This window comes from Cupressus sempervirens, chromosome 2 (assembly GCF_028749045.1).
Source record: "Cupressus sempervirens isolate cs-2001-9-10 chromosome 2, ASM2874904v1, whole genome shotgun sequence".
Taxonomy (NCBI): domain Eukaryota; kingdom Viridiplantae; phylum Streptophyta; class Pinopsida; order Cupressales; family Cupressaceae; genus Cupressus; species Cupressus sempervirens.
This window is the reverse complement of record NC_143119.1, coordinates 610,961,665-610,988,806: the sequence shown is the minus strand read 5'-3', so window position 1 is coordinate 610,988,806 and position 27,142 is coordinate 610,961,665. Positions and strand designations below refer to the sequence as shown.

At 36.7% G+C, this 27,142-nt stretch overlaps 1 non-coding gene across 1 annotated transcript; it reads left to right on the top strand.

The window, feature by feature from the left end:
- The first annotated feature begins 2,606 nt into the window (after positions 1-2,606).
- Positions 2,607-2,802, top strand: LOC149574863 (U2 spliceosomal RNA). Its single transcript, XR_016360345.1, has one exon. It is a non-coding gene; the product is annotated as a U2 spliceosomal RNA (small nuclear RNA).
- Positions 2,803-27,142: the final 24,340 nt, after the last annotated feature.

Sequence of the window (27,142 nt, the reverse complement as noted above, 5' to 3'; positions counted from 1 at the left end):
CTAAATATGTATGTTTCTAATGTACTTCACTTTGAATGTGTTCTGATCAATTTAATTGGGAAAGGGCCCAATACAACAAAAGACACAAAAGAAGGGGATGAACTCACAAGCCATGAGACCACCAAAAAACTAGAGAGGGGGAGACCCTTACAAAAGCTTTTCAATGGAGCAACCAACTAGTGACAAACAACGACTTGAACCCACTATAAATTACATGTGAAGAATAGAGTGGTTTTGGGAAAAACCTTAAAATTTCAACCAATAAAAAACCCCACCATTGAAAACAAAACAACCTATAAATCTAAAGACTAACAACAGGTTTTAAAAAGCTTCATGCCACACTACTAGGACCCCTTTTAACTAAGATAATCTTAGTTAAGGAAAGAGGCCACAACCTTGAAAGAACTGCCAGGCTTTGGAAGGCACCCTAAAACCTTTTACTATAGAACCCTCTTATAAACAACTAGTTTATCTAAATGAAGAGGGTTAGCAAAGTGCAAGCTAAAATATGGTAAGTAAACCAGCTATCAGCCCATCTAAAACAAGCCCAATTAGCCCATTTCATAAGATTGAACAGTAGCTTATAGCAAGTGTCTCACAAGCTTCTTGGGGTTTTTGGAAGACCTTCCAAAAACTATCCACAACAACCAGCCATATCATCCCACCAAAAAGAGCCTCAGAAGACTCCACTCTACCTAAAAAATAGAGGACCCCACCTCAATAGGAATAGTTGAGGGAGGGAAACTACAACAACCATGAACTTGGCCCATCACAAAATAGACAGACAAAGAAGGCTTAGAATGATCTTCAAACCACAAACAACCAACTATGATTGCCAGATAGAAAATAAGGGCCTCACACAAGGATGACTACTAGAATTCTATGGAAAAACCCACAAGTCACATATCATTCTCAACAAAAACACTAGGAACAACTGGTTTTGGAAGGCACCTAGAAACCTTGAACAAAAAATGACCAACTAACAACACTAGCCACAACCCTCTAGCACCATGCAACTCACCTACAACAAGGAGTCAATGTAGCACATGAGACCAAAGAAAAAAAAGATAAGGGAAGCAAACCATCTCATCCTGGGCATCTTCTATAATTTCAGCAATAGTTGAAAGAGGAAGAGACTCAGGGAAAGTGGTAGTAAAAGAAACCACATCCCTGAGTGACCTAAACCAAAACCCACAAAACCAACTCTCCCTTCTCCTACATAGGCCTTAGCCGAAGGATCAACTCTACAACCATCCGCTAGAGAAGAGATTGCAGAACACCTATCTGTCAAAGAGGAGAGAGGCAAGGCATGATCCTAAAAATAGCCCCTCTTAATCAACACACCTCGACTCAATTTTACACTATGCAAGGGCGACAAAGAAAGGCCATCTATAAAACAAGCACAACCCAATCATCCTTTGAAGCTAAACCTTTATCAAATCCCATAGAGATCATCTTATGCATAGGAAAAGAGCAGAAAGGAGGAAGAATCAACTTTCTAGGGCAAATTTGTTTGCATCTTTTTAGGTTTTTCAAGACAGAATCAAGAAATACACATCCAATACCTAGCACAAAATAATGAAATATTTCGAAAGAACATAAAGCCTAATCAAGTGCATGGAATGAAAGAGAGCAGAAATAACGATGAGAGCAAAAAATGCAGAACACCTGTACAGGAGACACCATGTCTTAGACACACATTGTTGGAAAAACCAATATACTTTGCAAATAAAAATGAAATGCATACCAGTTTGCAACAAAAAAAATCCGCCGAGCCAAACATATAGAAAATGGTAAAAAGTTTGTTCCCATGATAAAAATGCATTAGGTAAACAAAAAAGCAATGGACTTCAAAAATCATTCTATTTTGATTTTATTCTAAACCTCAAAAAGTTAAACCTAAGATTCAATTCTCAATTCCTCTTATCTACATAGAAGTGTGATATCCTCATTTTGGAAGAAAATTAAAATTCTACAATTCCAAATCGACTAAATGATTTTTGACCAAGACGAAGAATTAGATAAGTATCCAATTCCCGAAACAGAGAAACCCGGGCTGGCTACTAAGAGAGCAATGCGATGGCATGACATATGGTTGACCCGCCAAAATTTTAGTGAGGCAGTGCCAAGATTTCTAATGTGTCATAGATGTTAAAGACAAACAGTAAAAATCGAACAGAGTAAAGCCAAATTATTAACCTGATCATAATCCAGATCTGAACAGTAAGCTTCATCGCCGGCCAGATCAAAAGTCTCATCTTTTTCCTCATCGCGGGGAGAAAATCTGTTCTGGCCAGCAATCAGACCTTCCACAAGCCTGAATTGATCCTCCAAATAACCGTGCACTCTCATTTGCTTTGTTTGCCTCAATTATATTATAGGCTTTAATTTTCTTCACATTGATAATTATGGAAAGGGATTTTATGGTTTTTCCACGACAGGCTATTTTAATTTAATCTACGAAGTTTTTAGAGAAGACTGAGGGACCGCTGAGTGACAAGTCTCCTCCGATGGGCTAAGATTACATATGTCCCACATGCAGCAGGAGAATCAGAAACAGGAAGGCAACACGGGTATGAATAGCGAAGGAAGGCGAGAATCAAAGCATACCTTTCTCGGCCTTTTGGCTAAGATCAAGTGTAGTATCTGTTCTTATCAGTTTAATATCTGATACGTGGCTCAATGAGCCACACGATATTAAATTAATTTCTTGAGGGGGAAGGATCACAATGGTAGCTTGCTGCCAGATCCTTCGAGCGTCGCTTCTGTATTGCACTACAGCGGAAGCCTAGCGCACCCCACACCCCCAAAGCAAAATCCCAAATTGATTGTGGAGAAGCAAAATCCCAATTTGATTGAAGAGGTTCAATCTATGTCTGTTGTTGTATGGATAAACATGTTCCCGATTGTGTTTTAAATAAATTTGGTCTGGAAAATGTGATTTTGAGTCTGTTGCAATTTACAATCAATTTGGACAGGGCAAAGACAGATTGCTATCAGGATGAGGATGATGCGTGAATGGGAGTTTTCTGTGTTTGGATCAATTCACCTCCAAAAAATGTTTAGACGAAATCCATCCCATCGAATTCTGGAAAGAAGAAAATTCCTTCTGCAATGGAGAGGGATTTTTAGATTTGCTTTATTTCGCAGTTCATAAAAATTAATAGTTTTTGCACTGAGGGGAATCTATAACTCATTTGAGGGTTGAAGATTGGCAGCTAACGGACATAGATGTAGAGATCACAATGAGAGTTTAAAGATATATATATGATGCTGTGATCGTTTTGGTGCAATGAGGTACAAAATGAATAAAATATCACTTTGACCACCTTCCACTACAATGTTTGTCCATGTAATGGTAAAACAAATCTCAAATTGGGAGAATTGAGATACAATTTTGTAGGTGATTTCAACATCGCCTGTATTTGTTTAGATGAGAAAGTTTAGGGGATTATTGAGTGAAGAGTTGCACCAGTGTTTAGCATTTTTTGTAGTCTTAAGTACTTTGTCTTGGGAATCTTCAGAGTTGGATGTAATTTGGAAATATCGAGGATGTCTCATTACAACATCTAACATTAACATTACATTCAGGATTTTGCAAACAATGACCAAATTAGAAAAAGAGAAAAGAAACTATTTAGTGCACGTTTTGAATGTTGTTCATGTTTTTCTTCTTATTCTCTCTTTCACCATCCTTGTCTATACAAAAAAAATAGCACCCCAAATTCCAAAATGAAGGCAACACCAATTTTGTCAAGTGTAGGTAAATTGTAAATGACAAAATGTCGACTTCCAATTTGATGAACCTAATCTTTGGATCAAACTATTGATATGACATAGCTCAATTTTGTCAAAGTGCCTCAATAAATTGTAAATGAGGAAATGTCGACTTCCAATTCGATGAACCTAATCCCCAGATCGAACTATTGGTATGACATAGGTCAATTTTGTCAAGTTCTTAAGCAAATTGTAAATGACAAAACATCAACTTCCAATTTGATGAACCCAATCTTTAGATCCAACTATTGGTATGACATCGGTCAATTTTGTCAAGTGCTTATACAAATTGTAAATGACAAAATGTTGACTTCCAATTTGATGAACCCATCCCTAGATCCAACTACTAGTATGACATAGGTGAAAAAAATAGCTATAAATCATGTCATCATGAAATTTAGAAGCCATTACCAAAACATCTCAATATCAGGAAGATAGCCTACCTTACTTTTTCATTTTTCATTGAAACAACCTTTCATGTTTGTTCAATCAAAGCATAACACCTAGATAATTAACAATATGTCAAAATAATGTTCAACAATCAAGGTTCAAATTTGCAACCTTCTCCTTTGATCATTTTGAAATTGTTCCACCAAAATTTCTTCCTTGTATTTTCTCTTCTATCAAATAGTCAATCGAGTGCAAGATGAGCCTTATTTTTCCTTATAGTTTTAGATTTGAAGGGACGAAAGTCTAGATTTCTTTAGTTGTAATTATTTTATTTCTTGTATGCACACAACTCTTTTTCTTCAAAGTTAAAATCTTATGTATAAATAATGCTATTGCATTATTCTTCTGTTCAATTTGTTTGTTCTTCAATAGCAAGGAAACGATTCATCGTCATCTCCTTTGTGCTCATTCATATTCAAACAGAGGAAAATATTTAAGGCTAATGATAATAATAGGTAGTCTTGTTGGACTTCTATGCCAAGTCATCAGGGGAATCGACATGGAATCCCTCTTCTCATCATCTAGCATCGGTCTGGGTTTATAGTCTTCGTACTCGCAATCACCCTTCTCAAATTGCAATTTGTCAACATAGAGGCCTCATATATAGCCGGTCTCCCTCAAAGTTTGCATTTTTATTTTTGGATCAATTTTACAAACAACTGTTCTTACTTGCATGTCCATGCGCTATTTTCTCCCCTGGCTCTGTTCTTAGTTCTTGTGTCCTTTAAAAGCCCTGTTTAATTCATAGCTTTGTTTTATCTTGGATTATTTCAAATTCATTTGTGCATCAACAACCAAGAAAGCTAAAAAATGGTCAACTATTAGTACATGTGTGATCGTTTACTAGTATGTGCTATCATTTTTACGGGCTTTTAACGAGAGGTAATGGGGGGATCTGTAACGATAAACCTAGCAGTCATTGGAACATGGGCGGCTACTGAGTTGTCTCCCCTATTTGTACCAAAAGCAAACCTTGTTGAGTGAGGTCTTTTAGTCTTGGTCTCCACTTAAGTGATTTGTACCAACAAGGTAGTAAGTACTTGCATCTTTCAAGTTAAATGCCTAACAACAAGCCTCTTCGCACAAGTCCACTCACTATTTGCCACTTCGAGTTTCACAAGGGTGCATTACTAGTGGGGAGCTTCAACTTATATTTTTAAGGCAGAAAATAATAAATTCCTATATCATAAATTGCTAGGTATGTGATTAACTGGGATTTGGGATTTTGGCTGGAAATTGTTCTATTAGCTTTAAAAAAAATTAATGACATTTGTGATATTGCTATTAGGATTTAACTATGTAGTTTCTGAGTCAAACTCATTGACCCATATTTCATTAGTAGTGATTCAACATGAATCCATCTCCCATGATAATAAATGGAACACTTAGCACTAATTGGATCTAGGTGATACAAAGCTGAAGCACTGGGACTTCTTGGGAGTTCATCGATCCCAACACTAATTCATCTTGAGCACATTTTACTGTAGAGTTTCCTCCATGGCTAAACCCACTATTTTAGCAACCCCATTTAAAAAACCTTCACCAAGTGTTGTGCCTTATGAACCATTAATTAGAAAGCCCTTTAAGCTCATCAATTGATAAGTATGTAGGAGATAATTTCTACAAGTAGTCAAATTATGATATTACTATCAGGATTTGACTATGTAGTTTTTGAGTCAAACTCATTGACCCATATTTCATTAGTAGTGATTCAATATGAATCCATCTCCCATGAGAATAAATGGAACACTTAGCACTCATTGGATCTAGGTGATGCTCACAAAGGTGAAGCACCGAGACTTCCCAGGAGGTTACCCATCCCAACATGACTCCATCTTGACCGCATTTAACTACGAAGTTTCCTCCATGCTTAAACCCACTCTATTTGTAACCCTATTTGCAAAACCTTCACCAAGTGTTGTTCCTTATGAACCATTAATTAGAAAGCCCCTTAAGCTCATCAATTGATAAGTATGTAGGAGATAATCTCCACAACAAGTCAAATTGTGATATTTCTAGCAAGATTTAATTGTGTAGTTTTTGAGTCAAACTCATTCACCCATATTTCAATAATAGTGATTCAACATGAATACATCTCCCATGAGAATAAATGGAACACTTCGCACTCATTGGATCTAGAAGGTGAAGCACCGAGACTTCCTGGGAGGTTACCCACCCCAACACTACTCCATCTTGAGCGCATTTAACTACAAAGTTTCCTCCATGGTTAAACTCACTCTATTTGCAACCCCATTTGCAAAACGTTTACCAAGATTTGTGCCTTATGAACTATTAATTAGAAAGCCCCTTAAGCTCATCAATTGGTAACTACGTAGGAGATAATTTCCACAACAAGTCAAATTGTGATATTTCTATCGAGATTTAACTGTGTAGTTTTTTAGTCAAACTCATTGACCCATATTTCAAGAATAGTGATTCAACATGAATCCATCTCCCACGAGAGCTAATGGAACACTAGCACTCCTTGGATCTAGGTGGTTCTCATAGAGGTGAAGCATCGGGACTTCCTAAGAGGTCACCCATCCCAATACCTACCCCATGTTGAGCCCACTTAACTATGCAGTTTCCTCCATGGTTAAATCCTCTTTGCTTGCAACCCCATTTTAAAAACCTCCACCAAGTTTTGTGCCTTATGAACCTCCTGCAATTACAAATAGAAATCAAATTAAAAAAGCCTCCCTTCTGTAGCACAGTCTTCAGCCCAGAGACGGGATCTAGCACCCCCTATTTTACTTTGGAATGCACATTTATTGTTGTTCCTTTGCGATGAGCCATTTTAATTACAGTAACTAATCCTTGCAAATATGTTTATCCATATCTTCCTTCCCTGATAACTATCTTTTTGGAGATTTTATCATAATGTTGTTGGAAAAATATTTGACTAAGTGTTATGAATATAACATTACAATAAAAATAAATATTAAGAGTATCCCGAATGAGAACATATTTCAGTATATTCCATGACCATAATATTGCTCCTTTTCACATACTTGATAGTGTTTCAAATCTTGTACCCATGATCGTGTTTAATTCCAAGCCATCAAACATACCTATTTTCGGTGCACAAAGGAAGCCCATTTTCAATATATGTATCCTATAGGACTTTTAAGGAAATTCTTGAATACTCTTTCAATTGTTTATGATGTGTGCCACTTGGTTGAGTTTGAGACCCGCCGCTGTTTCTCCAAATTGTGTGCTCCTTATAGAATTTCCACGTCCTCTCTAATATAGTTGAATAATTATGGTTTCAAATTTTGATGATACTTTGATCATCGTAGGGTCTACATTCCCATTGTAGACTTGATGCATTATGTCAAACGGTTGATGTATACACCCCTGTGTATCTAGATTCTGCACAAATATTTGTTGCAAGTGATGAACCTTATCTTCTTTCCTTAGCTTTTTCTCCAACATTTTAGTCATAACTTTCATAGCTCGATCTATAGTAGATTTCAACACAGGAATTCTAAGCATTATGATTTGGAGGTTCTGCCAACTTCTCAAAATTCAGTGGATGGTTGATGATTATTAATTGTGTGTGTGGGGCTGGTCTTTGTGCTCTAACTGGAATCCACCTTTGTCTTCATGTCACATGCCTTCTCTCAAAGACCCGAGCTCATACATTTTCTTTTTAAACCCCATGCTCAATTGTTACCATGTTTCAATGTCTTCTATCGGGAGGCTCTCCGGGACCCTCATGTCAACATGGATTTGTTGTCACCAAGGCTCCATATGTCATGAGTTTGATCTATAATATGACCCAAGTACCAACTGATTGATACGTACAGACAGACAAAAATGGGCCCAAGTGCATAGAATAGAATCTCTTAGGTTTCTAAACAATCCTCTTTGGTTACTACTGAATTCGGTGAAGGACAATCCTTGCTTTCCACTCAAAGAATGATCATGGTTCCCAGATCACTTACTAGAGTTTGGTATTTGTTTAAATATTTTCTAATGCTCCCTCTTTTGAATCTGGAAAGCCTCTGTAACTATGCCAAGGTAGAAGAATGACTCCTGTAAGAACTTGCACTATTCTTTATTCAAATGTTGTATAACTGAACAATTAATGAATCAGTGAACTTGAATCACGACACTATGTCCCTGAATTGATGAATCATGTTTTTGAACTTTTGAACTTGTGTATATGGATCTGAATCTGCACTTTGAATCTAAATAAACAATTCCTTTAAAGTTTCAACAGTAAACCTTGAAACCTACACTTCAGAGTTTGCATTTTGGACCATAGATCACAAATTCTAGGTAGACTTCATGAACCATCAAATCATAATGAACCTACCTAGACTTATTTGAATCACTTCGAACCAATTGAACCATTTTGAAATGATTGAAGCATTTGAACCTATTTCTATGAGGTTCAAGACCCAGGCTAACCTGAGATATAAAATTCAAGTATGGATTGGGATGGGAAAGGTTCATCTATTGAAAATTTAAAGTGTGGGTAAATATGTGCACCAACAGGTTTGAAAGAATATCTTTCCTTGGACTCAATCCTTTTGAGGTGCATGTGGTTATGTGATGAACTTAGGGTTAGTTTCCTCTATTCACATTCTCCCCAACACATTTTTCTTGAACCCTACCTATGACATTTCCACTTTTGATGTTGGTGTCAGATTTCCTTTTACAACCATATCTTTAGATAATGCATATGATTTTGCATTTCCTTATTTCAAAAATACAAAAAAAATATTGCAGGTCATATAGTTTTCATTCAAGATGTTTGATTTCTTTTGTGAATACTTTGGTGATAGTTTTAGGATTGATATTTTAGATAAGGATCATCTTTGTAAGGGAGATATGTTGAATGTGGTATCACATGATCTACTTTCTCACTCACATCTTCTTCAAACACTCTTTATGATAAGTTGTGTGCATTGTTGCATTTTTCTACAACTATTTGTTCTATTGATGCACCTCATGTACATTATGAAAAACCTTTGATGATTGTTAAGGGTTGTCCTAAGCTTACTGTTAAGGGTAAACCTACAAACCCCTTTAACTATTTCATTGATCAAGATTCTATTGCTCATGCTTGTTTCACTTGGAGTAATCCTCAACCTATTATTGTTGTCTCTTTACCACCTTCTCAACATGTGCTTCCTCAAGCACCTCAACTACCAATTAATTATTTCAAAGAGTATGATTTGGTGGAGCAATTGCGAGCTACTCTTGCTAAGATTTCCGTCTAGGAATTGCTTCAAACTTCATGTACTTATCATAAATATTTGAAAAACTCTTTATATACTTTTCCAGTTCCATCACCTAATGTAGATAGTATTAATTCCTTTTTGGATTGTATGTATACTGTGTATTTTTTTCCTCCTATTGTATTCATTGAAGGTGATCTTCCTTTATATAGATTTAGAATAAATATGATGCTCTTATGGTTGTTGTGTCTATTAATAGAAACATCATATGCCACACTTTAATTGATAATGGTCTAGGCTTGAATTTTTGTAGCATATTAGACATGTTAAAATCTATACAAGCTTGTTTTTTAACTATTTGGCCTAATTATGTGCCTATTCGTGGATTTGACAATATTGCAAACATAGTTTGGGGATTATAACATTACCTGTTAACATTGGTCTTGTCATCTTACAGAACTCTATGCATGTGATGTCTGACACATTGAATTATAACTTTCTCTTAAGAAGACCTTGGTTTCATGCTATGCATTTTGTTCCTTCTACACTTCATGAAAACATGGTTGATTGTTGTGGTTCACAATACACGTTGTTAAAGCAATATAGATTTTATGATGAAAGTTGTGGGAAATTGAACAAGGAATACAAGTTCCTTCGGATAGTGGTTTTCCTGAACATACATTTGGATTGGGATAAAATACTTACAAGAAACCTTCATTATTCCCTCTAAATGTTGATCACATTTGTAGTGGACTCTCAAATTGATTAACACCGATCTTTTGGACTTTGACAAGGAAACTAAGATGGATCTTTTTCCTAATGATGAAGCTCTAATGGATTTTCTTAGAGTATTATAATCTTACCTCCTTTCATCATAAGAAGAGAAAACCATATTGTTTAAACATTAATGGATATTTTGGAGAAGATGCGAACTATGAGAAAACATATGATGAAAACTTCCCTCTTGAAGATCCTATGAAAAGTGATTATCTCATAACAAAAACTATTGATGTTCAGATGGATTTTGTCAATTTTGAAAAAGTGATTAAAATTGGATATTGGTTGACTCATGATGAATAGAAAAAATTAAGTGATCTATTAAAGGAATTTAAAGATATTTTTCATGGTATTATGTTGATGTGTCTAGCATTGATCCTAAGATTGTCACACATAAAATTGTTCTAGAACCAAATTTTAAACCTATTAAACAAAAAATTTGAAAGATTAATCTGTGTATCACTCTTCTTATTAAAGCGAAGATTGAGAAATTATTAGATGCTAGTTTTATTCATTCTATTGATTATTCTCCTAGATATCAAACATTGTTGATTTTTCTAAGGGAGAAAATAAATTTTTCATGTGCACTAATTTTTATATATATTTGAACAAATATTCCTTAAAGGATGACCTCTTTACCTAATATTTACATGATAGTGGATTATACTACTAGACATGCTTTGTTATCTTTTGTTGATGGATTTCTTGTTATAATCAGATATTTATTCCCCTTGAAGATCAATACAAGATTATGTTTATAACACCTTCGGTAACCTTTTTTGGGGTTATGATACCTTTTGGATTAAATAATGCGGGTAAAACTTATCAACAAAGTATGACTCTTATATCTCTTGATTACATACATAAGATTGTTGAAGATTATGTTGATGAAATTCTTGCTAAATCTATTAAATGTAAAGAACATATAGTTATCTTGAGAAAAATATTTGAACAAATAAAAGTTATAACATGCGATTGAATTCTTGTAAGTGTACGTTTGGGGCTAATACTAGAAACTTACTGGGATTTATTATTTCTAGTCATGGTATTGAAGTTGATAATGAAAATATAGAGGCTATTGTTGATATGCCTTCACCAAGGAATCTATCATAGCTTCAAAGTTTGCAAGGGAAGATACAAGTTGTTCAAAGGTTTATTTCAAATTTGGATGATAGAACTATTTCATTCACATCCTTTCTTAAGAAAAATTTAACCTTCTCTTGGAATGATGACTATCAACAAGCATTTCAACAATTTAAGGATTATCTTACTAATCCTCCTATCTTGAAGTTGGTGCAACTTGATAAGCCTTTATATATTTATGCATCAACTTCTTTGAATGCATGAAGCATAGTTTTTATTAAATATAATGATCATGGTAAAGAGCATCATGTATATTATACCAGTTGTACTTTGATCGATTATGAGACATGATATACAAAAATGGAAAAACAATGGCTGGCCTTAGTTTTTGCATGTCAAAAACTTTTATCTCCTTAATACTAAACTCAATGTGATGGTGAAATTTTATCATTTAAATCATATTTTTTCTAGAACAAATTTATCTAGAAGATTGGAAAAATGGGTAATGCTTCAAAAATAATTTTATTTGAAATTCATATCTCAAAACTCCATTGAAGGGAAAGCCTTAACCGATCATTTATCTGTGCCTCCTTATTCACAAACAATTATCACTCCTATTGAGTTTATCGACACAGGAATATTATCTATGGATAAGGATGAATCTTGGGAAAAGTATTTTGATGGATCTAGGTGTAAAACTGGCATTGGGAAGGTCTGATACCTATGGACACCCAAAAATTGGCAAAGACCTAAATCAGACAATTTTGATCAATCAGTCCAAATTAAAGAGAAAATCAGAAGAAACACAATAGACTTTCAAATCAAAAATCACATCAGGTCATTAATCACCTATCAAATCGACAAGACCTAAATCAACTTTAAAAGAGGAGAAAAAAAATTCAAATTCATAAAATGAAATTCAAAAAAAGGAGGAAAAAGACAAAAGTGTTGAAAATAAATAAGACATTTATTAAATCAACAAAATCATTTATCCTCACAAAATTAGAAATCTCCCTTTTTCATTTTAAAAGAATTAGAAATATCCTCAATTATCCTCAAAATCAAGTTTGTTGGGCTCTTCCTCCTCGTCTCTTATGAGATATTTTTAGTTTCACTTTCACCCACTAGTCAAAGGTGAAAATCCCAATTCTTACCCCAACCCCTTCCGAAATCCTATAAATAGGAGAGAAATCCAAGAGCAAAAGGACCCAAGTTTTTATGCATTTACAGTATAGGCATATTTGGACTCATCATTTTAGCATTTTCATTATAGCAAGTTCATAGCATTTTAACATCATTTTGTGTCATTTAGCATCATTTATTATATGTTAGTTCATTGCATGATCATTTCAAGAGCATTTCTAAGAGTCGTATTTCACATATAATCTGCATTTTAGTCATAGATCTTGCATGTATTCATTGTAGATATGCATTTCAAGCATACTCCTATTCTAGAACTGTCACTAAGATGTTGGTTTGAGAGTTATTTTAGTAGTTGTAGTTAGAGAAACATGAGATGCTCGTAGAGATTACATTCTGATGATGATATCTTGGGTCTAGATTAGTTAGTCATCAATCTATTTGCATTCTACACTAAAGTTTCATGAATATGTGTTCACACCGTGTACAAAATGGCGCCCACTGTGGGGCTAAGCTAAAACCCTCTCTATTTTCAAGTTTTTAAATCTAATCTTTCATTTCTAGTATAGATCTATGTTTCTTGCTATTCTCTTGTGTAGATTTGATCGAATATAGGTTCTACAACATTAAGGAGGCCTCATATCAGCAAGAACAACATTCAAAAGTCTTCCCTGAGCATACAAGTGTTGGATCTGGATCTTCGGTGCTTCTGAGATCTGTTTCAATGCTTCCAGGAGATATTCTAATGCTTATGAACTCTATTTTAATGCATTTAATCTTACTGTAGCATATACATAGTTCTGTAATGCATTTACATACTTTTGTAATGCATCTACACACTTCTGTAACATATCTGAATCTTTTTATAGCACTTTTGAAGAGTTTTGTAATGCATATAATCATCTTTGTAGCACATATAAACCATCTTACAACACATATGATTTTCTTATAGCACATTTGCATGATTAAATAACACATATAAGGTTTCCTGTAATGCATATGAGTGTTTGTATAGCGCATCTGGTAAAAATTACAATTTCCTAAATCTAACTTCCAAATTTGAATATCATTTTCTTACAGGTCCCTTCCAAGTTAACAAAAATGCTCTCAGATTGCAGATAGTTTGCAATAGAAATGAAGACCCTCATAAATGCACCTAGCCTTCACTAGCTCTGAATCAAGTAAGTGGACCTCGGCTCTTGTTGATTAAAAGTGTTGCATTTCTAAGTTCCAAACACAACTTAATAGAAGCATTCAATCTCACTGATCTGACATAGAAGTAGGCCTATGCTCTCAACTCCTTTGAGTTGATCAGAATGCCTGACCTTCTATAAAGATCAGTCACAATTGAATGAGGAAAGAATCCACACATAGCCTAACTAGGAGTCCCTCTGTCTTCAATAGTATAAGGGTTGGTAATCACACTTCATGTCTATTGTGTTTGGTAAGTCAAAATAGTAGGGATATACTCTCACTCTCCTTAAGTGATCAGACTCCCAGACCTGTCGTGATTTCCATTTCCTGCTTTGCACTAGGTAGGGTTATCTTTCCATAGAAGGGCTTGTTAGATTGTGGTGACTGATCAGGAAAGTACTATACATACTTCATAAATAGTGGGGTTCCCGAAATTTTTTTTTGGGCAGTGGCTGACATGGTAGCCGACATATTATGGCTGACATATGGCCGACATGTTATAACCCTAAAGTGGTTTAATACTTGTATAAAAGGGCTTAGGGTTGGGTATTTTTCATAATGTTGTGATGCAAAATTAGTTCTTGCGGCGGTATTGAGCTATAAGGGATTATGGATTGTAATCAGGTTGTAATCATTGGATTGTAATAAGATCGGACTTTCTGTTTAGTGGACATAGCCCAGGGATCGGGTGAACCACGTTAAATCTTGGTGCCTTGTGTTCACTTCTGTGTGATCTATTATTTTTTCTGTTATTTGTTATATTTGCATGTAGTTTTTTTATTTCTGTCCGTGGTTTATCCTAACAAGTGGTATCAGAGCAAGGTTGTCTTTCAATTATCCTCTGCAGGAAAGTCTCACGGTTAAGTGGGAGTCTCACGGTTGAGTGGGAGTGATGGCAGATGAGGGTAAGTTGAGGGTTGACAGGTTTAATGGGCAGAACTTCCAGTTATGGAAGATGCAAATGGAAGACTATTTATATCAGAAGGATTTATGGAAGCCGTTGGAAGGAAAAGCCAAGAATCAAGAAACTATGTCAGAGGCTGAATGGGATCTTTTGGATAGAAAGGCACTCGGAAGCATTCGGTTATGCTTGGCACCATCAGTGGCATTTAATATTACAAAAGCCAAGATGATAGAAGATTTGATGAAAACCCTAGCGACACTGTATGAAAAGCCCTCCGCTTCAAACAAGGTATTTCTCATGAAGCGTTTATTTAATATGAAAATGGCAGAAGGTGGATCTGTTGCAGATCATTTAAATGAGTTTAATACTATGACTAGTCAATTATCTTCTGTGGGTATCAATTTTGATGAAGAAATTAGGGGTCTCTTGATTTTGTGTTATTTGCCTGAAAGCTGGAATGGCTTGGTAATGGCGGTGAGTAATTCTGTTCCTGGATCTAGTACCCTAAAATATGATGATGTGATCGGTGTTATTTTAAGTGAGGAAACTCGTAGAAAATCCTCAGGTGAATCTACATCAGGAAGTGCTTTAAATGCAGAAAGTAGGGGCAGAACGACTGAAAGAGGAAGTAACTCTGGAAATCATGGGAAATCAAGAGGAAAGTCAAAGGGGAGGAGGTCTCAATCGAGAGGACCAAATGATTGCTGGTACTGTGGGAAACCAGGGCACAAAAAGAAAGATTGCTGGAATCGAAAGAAAAATGAAGGAGATAAATCAGATGGAGACAAGGAGGCAAATTTGGTAAGTAACAAATCCGAAGAGGATGCTTTGCTTCTATCTTTAGAGAGTGTTGAAGATTCATGGGTTTTAGATTCTGGTGCTTCATTTCATGCTACACCTCATAGAGGTTATTTCATTGATTATGTCCAAGGGAATTTTGGGCTTGTTTATTTGGGGGATAATGAACCCTGTCAGATTGTTGGAAAGGGAAAAATTAAGATTAAGTTGCAGAATGGGAATCATTGGCTACTACATGAGGTAAGACATGTTCCAAAACTAAGTAGAAATTTAATTTCAGCAGGGCAACTCGGTGATGAGGGTTGTGTAGTTACTTTTAATGATAAAAATTGGAAGGTTTCAAAAGGTTCCCTTGTAGTAGAAAAAGGTGTGAAAGTAGGCACCTTATATCTTTGTACAGGTCATATTGTTCCTTCTACTTTGATTGTTTCAGAGAAAAATGAATATTCAGGAACAATTACTGCAGTTGAGCAGGGAGAACAAATAGCTGCTGTAGATTTTGATACAGCGCTGTGGCACAATAGACTTGGGCACATGAGTGAAAAAGGTATGAAAGTACTTCATTCAAGGAAAGTTTTACCAGGTCTGAAATGTGTGAATATGGATTTCTGTGAAAGTTGTGTGTATGGAAAACAAAAGAGAGTGAGTTTTGTAAAGACAGGGAAGGAAAACAAAAAGGAGAAATTAGAGCTTGTGCATACAGATGTATGGGGACCAGCCCAGGTATCTTCCCTTGGTGGCTCTCATTATTATGTTACATTTATTGATGACGCAACTAGAAAAGTATGGGTTTATTTCCTTAGACAGAAATCTGATGTATTTCAAACTTTTAAGAAATGGAAATGCTTGGTTGAAAATGAGACTGGTAAGAAATTAAAATGTCTCAGATCTGATAATGGTGGTGAGTATTGCAGTCATGAATTTGAAGATTATTGCTCCACTAATGGTATTCGTAGACAAAAAACTGTTCCAAGGACTCCACAGGAAAATGGAGTGGCTGAATGCATGAACAGGACTATAATGGAGCGCGCAAGGAGCATGAGGTTGCATGCTGGGTTGCCCTTACACATGTGGGCAGAGGCTGTCAATACTGTAGTATATTTGATTAATAGAGGTCCCTCTACTCCTTTGGGCTGTGGTATTCCAGAGGAAGCATGGACTGGTAAGAAGGTGAGTATTTCTTTTCTCAAGACCTTCGGTTGTGAAGCTTTTGCTCATATAGACTCTGAAAATAGAACCAAGCTAGAAGCTAAATCAAAGAAATGTGTCTTTGTTGGATATGACATTAATGAATTTGGTTATAGGCTTTGGGATTTTGAAAATCTTAAAATTGTTAGAAGTCAGGATGTCATATTCAATGAGAAAGTGTTGTACAAAGATCTGTTGCAGCAACATGAGAAGAAAGAAGATGATTATGTAGTGCTGGATGATACTCTAAAAGCTGATGTTCCAGCCATTCCTCATGATGTGCAACAACTGCAACAACAAATACCACACACACCAGTAAATGTTAGACAGTCAACAAGGCAAATTAGACCTCCACAAAGGTTTTCTCCCTCTTTGTATTCTATTTTACTTACTGATGCTGGTGAACCTGAAAGTTATGATGAAGCTGTGCAGGTGGATACTAAGATTCAGTGGGAGTCTGCAATGAAAGATGAAATGGACTCTTTGCTGAAAAATAAGACATGGGATTTGTGCAAGTTGCCTGCAGGTAAAAAGGCTTTATAGAATAAATGGGTTTACAGGTTGAAAGAAGAGGAAGGAGGTAAGAAAAGATTTAAGGCCAGGTTAGTTGTAAAAGGATTTGCACATAAAAAGGGAATTGATTTTGATGAGATATTTTCTCCTGTTGTTAAAATGACTTCTATTCGTACTGTTTTAAGTCTTGTGGCTACTGAAGATTTACATTTAGAGAAGATGGATGTTAAAACAGCCTTTCTTCATGGTGATTTGGATGAAGAAATATATATGGCTCAGCCACAGGGTTTTGAGGTCAAAGGTAAGGAGAACTTAGTGTGCAAATTGAAGAAAAGTTTATATGGCTTGAAGCAAGCACCTCGGCAATGGTATCTGAAATTTGATAGTTTTATGCTTGAGCATGGATATAATAGGTGTCATTCAGATTATTGTGTTTATTTTAAGAGGTTGGATGATGATAGCTACATTATTTTATGTTTATATGTTGATGATATGCTTGTAGCTGGGTCTAACATGGATCATATTAAGGGGCTGAAATGCCAATTAGCACATGCATTTGCTATGAAGGATTTGGGGGCTGCAAAAAAAATCCTTGGTATGAATATTTGTAGAGATAGGAAGAACAGAACATTGACGCTATCTCAAGCTGATTATGTTGAGAAGGTGTTGCAACGTTTCTCTATGGAGAATGCTAAAGCTGTCAGCACACCTTTACCCAGTTATTTGAAATTGACTAAGGAAATGTGTCCCAAGACACAAGAAGAGGAGGATAAGATGTCCAAGGTACCCTATGCTTCAGCTATAGGAAGCTTGATGTATGCTATGGTATGCACTAGGCCAGATATTGCACATGCAGTGGGAGTCGTTAGCAGGTATATGAGTCATCTAGGATTTGAGCATTGCAATGCTGTCAAGTGGATTCTCAAATATTTGAGAGGAACATCCAATAAGTGTTTACACTTTGGGGGCTCTACTACTGATTTACAGGGCTATGTTAACTCAGATTTGGCTGGGGATATTGATACTAGGTGGAGTACTACAGTTTATGTCTTTACCTGTTGGTGGGGCAGCCGTGAGCTGGGTTTCTAGGTTACAAAAGATTAATGCTCTCTCCATTACAGAGGTAGAGTATGTTGCTGCTACAGAGGCAGCCAAGGAGATGATATGGCTTCAGTTCTTCTTGGAAGAATTGGGACATCCTCAGAAGGATAATTATTTGTTTACAGATAGTCAAAGTGCCATTCATCTTGCTAAGAATTCAGCTCTGCATTCTAAGACCAAACACATACAATTGCAGTACCATTTCATTCGGTTAGTTTTGGAGGATGGACAGTTAAAGCTGGAAAAGATACATACCAATGACAATCCAACAGATATGTTGACAAAGGTTGTAACAAGGGAGAAGCTGAACTCCTCTTCAGCTTCAGTTGGTCTTTTAGACTGAACATGAATAAAAGAACAGTAGCGTCCAGGATGGTTTGATCCAGTGGGAGCCCCATGTGGTAGTGGTATTGCTACAGGATCAGTCTCCAAGTGGGAGATTGTTGTTTAGTGTGGAGCCTGATCAGTCCCCAAGTGGGAGATTGTTAGATTGTGGTGACTGATCAGGAAAGTACTGTACATACTTCATAAATAGTGGGGTTCCCGAAAAAAATAATTTTAGGCAGTGGCCGACATGGTAGCCGACATATTATGGCCGACATATGGCCGACATGTTATAACCCTAAAGCGGTTTAATACTTGTATAAAAGGGCTTAGGGTTGGGTATTTTTCATAATGTTGTGATGTGAAATTAGTTCTTGCAGGGGTATTGAGCTGTAAGGGATTACGGATTGTAATCAGGTTGTAATCACTGGATTGTAATAAGATTGGAATTGTTGTTTGGTGGACGTAGCCCAGGGATCGGGTGAACCACGTTAAATCTTGGTTCCTTGTGTTCATTTCTGTGTGATCTATTATTTTTTCTGTTATTGGTTATATTTGCATGTAGTTTTTTTATTTCTGTCCATGGTTTATCCTAACAGGGCTACCTCCCAAGTTGCCTTAGCAGGGCCAGTGAGAGGGATTGTCTCCCAATCTTGCATTCTCAATTGAATGCAAGCCACCTGTGTTTGAAACATAGCCTTCCTCTAGTAGTCCCACAAGGGATTGCACCAAACCTGCCTGGCATTGGTGGGAAGCTCTCTATCATAGGAGAGGTAAATCTAAACATAGTTGGAATATTAAGACCCACTAGTCACCGACTTTAGACAACCTTGATAGGAAGCCATTGTCTTCCATTTTCTAGGTGCGTGGAATTTTTTATTTTATTTTGGTCTTACTACTATTGTGCTTGGAAGTGCTTTAAAACTTAATAATGAACACCAGTGCATATCACAAACTTTCCAGAAAGGCAAACTTCAAACTAATATCAAGAAACCAAGTCTAAGATGAAGACATTGTTGAACAACCCTGAAAGTAGCACATATATTGCATAAAACAATGCTTCTGAATATTTCCATAACACTTCTGATCTTTTTTATAATGCATATTCCTATTGAACTGCGCATATGATCCTTAAAATAGTGCATTTTCCTAGTAGAATGATGCATTTGAATCATTAAAAAATGCATATAACATTTATAATAGTGCATATGAGCAATGAAACAACACATTTGATCACTAAAACAATGCATCTAACCATTCCTATGATGCATCTGAGAAAAAACATAAAATAGAGGCCATCTGGTGCATAATAATTGCGAACAAACAACCAATTTGGATTCCCTTTTCCTTGATGGTATTTTACAAAGTCTGAGAAATTTTGTATCTAATCAAAAACATCATTTTGAAACAAGTAGAGCTACAAACATCATTATCAACCCAAAAATTATCATTGCTTGATTTCGCACATCAAGTTAGAAATGTTTAGAGACACACATCCGTCCCTTACTTGACTTTGCAAAAATGAAACTCATCCTATCAACATTCGTAAAAACTTTGTCCAATCTAGCTTACAGACAAATCACGGTCAACAGGAACCCTTGCCTTTTCAAAAAATGCCTAAGAACTAAAGGAATCCAACTCAAGTTTCATGCTACTGCATAAAACCGATACAACTACAAGACCAAAGCGATCACCTATATGAGTGAGTGCTAGAATATCCAATAGAACCATCAAATGCACAAAACCTCTAAATCTCCTCGAGCCTACTACAACAAGAGATTGCCCACAGAACATAGCTATTCACAAGTCACCCTTGTTCAATCAAAACTTAGAATCCATGGCCACAATGGGTTCACCTAATTTTTGGGATGACAGAAGTATTGAAACTAAGATCGAAGATTTCCAACAAAATCCTGAGCTTGTTGACATCATGCACAAGATACTTGAAAAACATAAGGAACATTGTCTACTAGCGTAAGCACAACAAGGTGCAAAATTATCGTCCAATTTTGATGTGACCAACTTGAAACAAGACAAAGAAGAGTCACCCCTTGATGCTGTCATGCAAAAATTACAAAACCTACAAATGGAAATGGAATGAATGAAGAGAGGAAAAACACAACCCATGGAATTCAGCCTCGAGAATGTGTGTCCTCTTCCCTTTGATAAGAACATTACCTTCATGCTTTTCCCACAAAATGTGCAAATACCAAAATATGATAAATATTTTGGCACATCAGATCCGCAAGACCACCTCAGACAATTCTATACCTTGAGTATGGAATTTGTCCATGACATGATGTACCTGATGCGACTGTTTCCTAGAAGCCTTGGAGGGCAAGCCATGGAGTGGTTCTCCAAGCTACCCTCCAATATCAAAACATTTTCAACCAACTAGCTTCCATGTTCATCTCCCAATATTCCTACAATATCAAAAGGGAAGTTACAATGATCGACCTATGCAACATGAAACAACTCCCCGACGAGTCATTCAAAAATTTCTTACAATGATGGAGACACGCTTTCACTAAGTACCACAGAAACATACTCGATAAAGAGAAGACTGACACCTTCATTAATAGTCTCTCCAAACCAATGAATTGCTGGCTCCAACTCCAAGGGCCCAAAGATTTCAAAGCCACCTTAGAAAATGTTGCTAAGGTAGAAGAGACCTTACTAAATAATGACATCATTAAACTATCAAAATATGGTAAGGACCTTTCAAATAACTCTACATAGACTCATAATTCCTTTGATCAGGCCACCAATAAAAAAAAGTTGTGGTGGCGAAACAACAACAAGAACATTGTTAATGATGGGATGGTTGAGGCCAACTATGTGAAACCTCAAAACCAATCATATCCTGTTGTCAACAACACTAACCCAAATGCACCCCAACAAGACAATGCTCACTCATTTTATCAATTTAATGTAGAAACCCTCTTGATGACCAATCAACAAGTTGCTCACAATCAAGCTTCTCCTCCCCACAGATACCAGTCTTTCAATATACCCAAGGTATATACTCCTATCGAAGTGTCTTACGAGAGTGCCTTGCAAACCCTCTTGGTGGATGAGCTCATTGTACTTCCTGAGGCTAAACCCTATGAACCCCAAGTCAAATCAAAATGGTGGAATGACAAGCACATTTGTACCTACCATCAAAACAAGGGGCATTTAACAAGCGATTGTTTTTCCCTTAAGGGGGCAATCCAAAAATTGAGTAATGATGGGGTCATCGAAGTAAACAACTTTAGCAATAATGAAGATCATATGGCCTTCAAGAACCCCTTCATGAGTCATGAAAAGGGTGAATCTTCTAAAGCCAATCAGAACACACCCCCTTACACCAAGGTTAATTATGTGCTTCATTACGACAACACCATCAACATGATTTTTAGCTTTGATGACACCATAAATGTCATCATAGTTAAGGATAAAAACAAAAAACAATCCTCAAATGACGTTGCCTTAGGCCAAGCCTCTAAAGTTATCCTACTATGACCTATGACAAATCTCAACCCTGTAGCTGCAAGCTCCTCCTTGCCCAAGTACAACCTAGTCAACCAATTAAAACTCTGGCCCATATCTCCATTTTTGAACTATTACAAATTTCCCCAGAGCATAAAGAAATACTCATCAAAGCCTTAGTACCAAATGATCTAGATGCGAGTAGATTCTAGAACATGGTTAGCAACCTTGTCGCCCCTCACTAGGTATCTTTTTCAGCCCAAGATGACATGTTCGTCATCTAGCCCCAAAACTCTTCTTTGCATATTGAAGTCTTTATCCATAAAAATAGAGTTAAGTGAGCATTGGTCGATGGTGGAGTAGGCCTCAATATTTTCACACTCAATTTAGTAAAAGCCCTAGGGTATACAGAGGATATTGTCAACCTAAGAAAGAAAATTACCATAAAAGCTTACAATGACGAGGAAAGATCCTCTAAAGGCATGTTATTTTTCCAATCAGAGCAGGACCAGTTGTGAAAGAGACTGTTTGTCAAGTCTTAGATCTACAATTAAATTATAACATCTTGTTGGGAACACTGTGGATTCATGACATGCAGGCCATTCCCTCCACTTATCACCAATGTCTTACATTTCCTTACATGGGTCAAGAAGTGACCATACCCGGAGACCAACATTTTGCACAGTATTGTAATTCCTTAGTTCCTCGCAATAGGGAAGAAACTAATACACCAACAGATGACATCAACTAGTCCACAACTATAGACACTTCATGCTCTACCAACCAAAATGACAATCACTCATCAATGTCAACTAAGGGTAAAGAGAAAGTGAGTTGTTCAAGTCCTTTCGTTCCTTCACCATCATCATCCAAAGACCCTAAAAAGTCACACTATGAAGAAATGGATAGATTGATGAAAGAATTTGATAGAAAGTGTAAATTGCATCGCAAAGGGGTGGGTGAGTACTCAGTTTCCTTATTTGATCCCTCACTTTTTCCAAGATCTCATGGAAAACTATCATCCACCAAGCCTTATCATGCACATTTTATTAAAGCAAGCAACACGCCTCCAAAATTAGTGGTAGAAATCAGTCAACAAAACATTTATATCTCTCCCCACCTACACAAAAAAGGTTTTGACCTAATGAAAAAGATGGCGTACATGGGAGATGGTCCTTTAGGAAAAGGGACAAGCAGCATTGAACCTCTAATAGCACAATTGAGGTCCAAAAAGTCTAAAATGGGGGTACGATATGATGAACAAGATAGGAAAAAAGCCTCTTCCAAAGCTCATCCTAAGCATAATGATTCCTCCCCTTCCACCTTGGTGTGGGTACCTAAACAAAAGGATGGTTATAGCTAGAAACAATTGACATCATAAATGTGAACCTATCCCTCTTAGGTTCATATCCCATGAAAGAACCATCTACAAACACCTCTAATAATGAAGACAATGATGATTCCACTAAATGGGAATTTGAGTCATTATCTAAGGAGTCTCTTCACAATAAAGAATGTGATGTAGTTCACATACCCACATCTAACAGTTTGGCTAGACCAGGAACAACTCAAAGTCCAAAACCCACTTTGTCAAGAATTAGGATACAACATAGTAGCTTAGAAGATGATGAATGTGTCAAAGGATTTCAATTTCAAACCCTATTCCTTGACTTCTTTCTAGTAGAAGTTGAGGATGCCTACTATGAGCCTCTCACAAGCTCTACCATTCCCAACACTCTAGAAGAAGCTCATGTCATAGATCTAACAAATACAATGTATGAGCCATCAAATGAAATCATGCCTTTAAACCCTACCAAACCTATTCCATGTTACGAATCATTACCCCTAGTCCATCCCAAACTCATTAACTGGGACACAACCGAGCCTCACCACATCCCTCATTTTGACACTGATTGTGAAGTCTTCCTCTACATTAACGCAACTGAACCATCTCGTCAACAAAGAACAAAAGTAAGGCATATAGTCGAGTATGGTATCAATTACCTCAGTCACATTAGAATAGGTCAATCATTCCACAACCTTAATGATCACTACCAAGTTGTGGTTGACCTTGAGAAAAAAATGGAAACAAACAAAAGTGATGCATCCCAAGGTGAAAACCCAACTAGGGCACCCACGAATGGGGTGATTGATACTTCACTCGAACACCTCGAGGAAAGATCTTCTATTTTGATTGAACCAACAGAACTAGTCAACATTAGCATAGAGAAAGAACCAAGGGTCATTTATTTAGCATAGTCCTGAAGCATAGAGGAAAGATAGGCAGTCATTTTCTTCTTTGAAGAAAGACAGATAAACTTTGCATAGTCTTACGCAGACATGCCCAGCTAGCACAAATTCCATCTGACCCTTGGCATATGCATCATGGATATCCAACATCTCCATATAAAAGAAGAATGACATCATACGCATCTACATCGATTTTCGAGATCTGAACAAAACATGTCCCAAAGATGATTTCCCCCTTCCTAACATCGACACCATTATCGATCTAATAGTGGGTCATTCCATGTTTTCACTCATGGATAGGTTTTTAGGGTATGATCAGATCAGAATAGCACTAGAATATCAAGAGAAAATAACTTTTACTTGTGCATGGGGCACATTTTTTTGGAATGTGATGCCCTTTGGGTTAAAGAATGCTTGGGCTACCTATCAACAGACCATGACCACTATCTTTCATGATATGATGCATATCTTCATGGAATATTATGTGGATGACATTCTTGCCAAATCCCATACTCAAGAAAAACATCTCCCCATATTGGCCAAAATATTCACCCACCTAGAAGCATTCAAAGTCAAGCTCAATCCCAAGAAATGCACTTTTGGCATCAAATTAGGCAAGCTCCTGGGATACATTGTCTTAGCCAAAGGGATAGAAGTTAACCCCAAAAAGGTACAAGCCATAATCAATATGCCACCTCTAAAGGACCTGAGTTAGTTACGCTCTCTTCAAGGTAGGCTTCAATTAGTTCATTGATTCATTTCTTAGTTGGCATAAAGGTGTATACCTTTCACCCACTTACTACACAAAGATATAAATTTTAAGTGGGATGACCAATGCCAAAAATCTTTTGACTTACTTAAAACTTACTTGATGAATCCACTCATGTCGGTACCTCTTGTACCATACAAACCTTTGTTATTGTACATTTTTATAATAGATAAATCAATCGGGGCCCTTCTGGTGCAAGAAAATGACCAAGGAAAAGAAAAGGCTATCTATTACATCAGTCGCACCTTAGTTAATTATGAGCTCAATTACTCTTTTATTGAAAAAGATTATCTAGCCATAGTTTGTGTTTCCCAAAAGCTACGTCACTACCTTTTAACACACAAAGTCAAGCTCATATCCAAAATCAACCCCCTCAGATATCTTCTCAACATAATAGCATTAACTGGTCAATTGGCTAAATGGGTGATGATCCTAAGCGAGTTCAGCATTGAATATGTTGATAGGAAGGTCATCAAAGGATAGGCCATTACTGATCAATTGGTAGATGCACCTATAGAAAGTTCAAATCCTATCCTAGTAGATTTTCTAGATATGTACATTCTTTAGACATAGCCAATAATGTGGAAATTCTATTTTGATGGTTGCTACACACACCATAGATCAGGCATTGGTATCTTGTTCATCATGCCACTAGGTGTTACCATTCTTTAGTCTTACAAACTACTCTTCCCCTACACCAACAACATGGCTAAGTATGAAGCTTTGGTCTTGGGGCTCAAGCTAGCTTTAGAATGGAAACTAACAACACTAGAGGTTTATGGAGACTCCCAGTTGATCATCAATCAAGTCACCGACACTTATCAAACCAAAGGTGAAAAATTATTGCCTTATAAACATATGGTTGATACACTCAAGGCATGTTTTGTTCACATTACTTTTGAGAAAATTCCTAGAGAGAAGAACAGAGCAGCAGATGCTATGGCCATGCTGGCCTCCTTTCTCTAGCACCCGAAGCAACATGAGCGGTATGAGTTATTAGTAGAAGAGGTGGTTCAACCTACATTTGTTCAACCTAAGTCCCTTATCATTTTCCACTTAAACACTCCCAATTACCTTTGGTACAACCCCATCATCACTTAGCTTTGTGATAATACCATTTCGTTTGACCTCTCGTGTAACCAAAAAATGAAACTTCATTCAACAAACCTCCTGTTACACCTTGGTGGCCGATACGCTATATAGGAAAGGTCTTGATGGTACTTTATTTAGATGTCTCAAAAAGGATGAGTCTACGGTCACCCTACAGGAAGTCCATGTAGGGATTTACAGGTCACACTCCAGTGGGTTCACACTAGCAAAGAAATTCTTAGGATGGACTATTTTTGGCCAACCATGGAAAAGGATTCTATCGACTATGTTAAAACTTGCAAAAACTATCAAATCCATGGTAACCTCGTTCATGCACTAGCCCAAGACCCCAACCGTTTGGCCACACCATCACCTTTTTATTAGTGGGGCTTTGATTTTATTGGAGCCATCCATCCATCCTCCTCCATTGGGCATAAATGGATTATCACCACCACTGAATATTTCACCAAGTGGGTCGAAGTGGCACCACTTGCTAACTCTACAGGAAAATAGATCTCTTCTTTTATTCTTAATCATATCATTTGTCAATTTGGCATACCTCACGCCATTCTCATGGACAATGCCCTGTACTTTAAAAATCAAATAATTGATGAATTATGTAAAAAATTTCACATTCTACACCACTCCTCATCAATTTATTATCCCCAAGGCAATGGCCACGCAGAGGCTACCAACAAAACCATTATCAACATCCTCAAAAGAACTATCAATGATATTGGTAGAGATTGGCATTTATAGTTGAACCCCACCCTTTGGGCCTACAGGATGAGTGTTAGGATCCCTATAGGCATGAAACCCTTCTCCTTGGTTTACGACTGTGAAGATATTCTCCCTTTAGAGGTTGAGATCCCATCCTTGAGAGTTACTCTTCGGGACATCCTATTAGGATTACAAAGTGGCCCATCTAGAACAACTAGAATTGTTAGAAGAGCATCAACATGCATCACATGACCACCTCAAAGTGTATCAAAATAGGTTATCTAGACATTACAACAAAAAGGTCAAACCCTGCATTTTTTAGATTGTGACCTAGTACTCAGAGAAAACCCTAAGAACCAAGTGGCTAGGGAAAAGAAAGGAAAATGGGAGGCCAATTTGATTGGT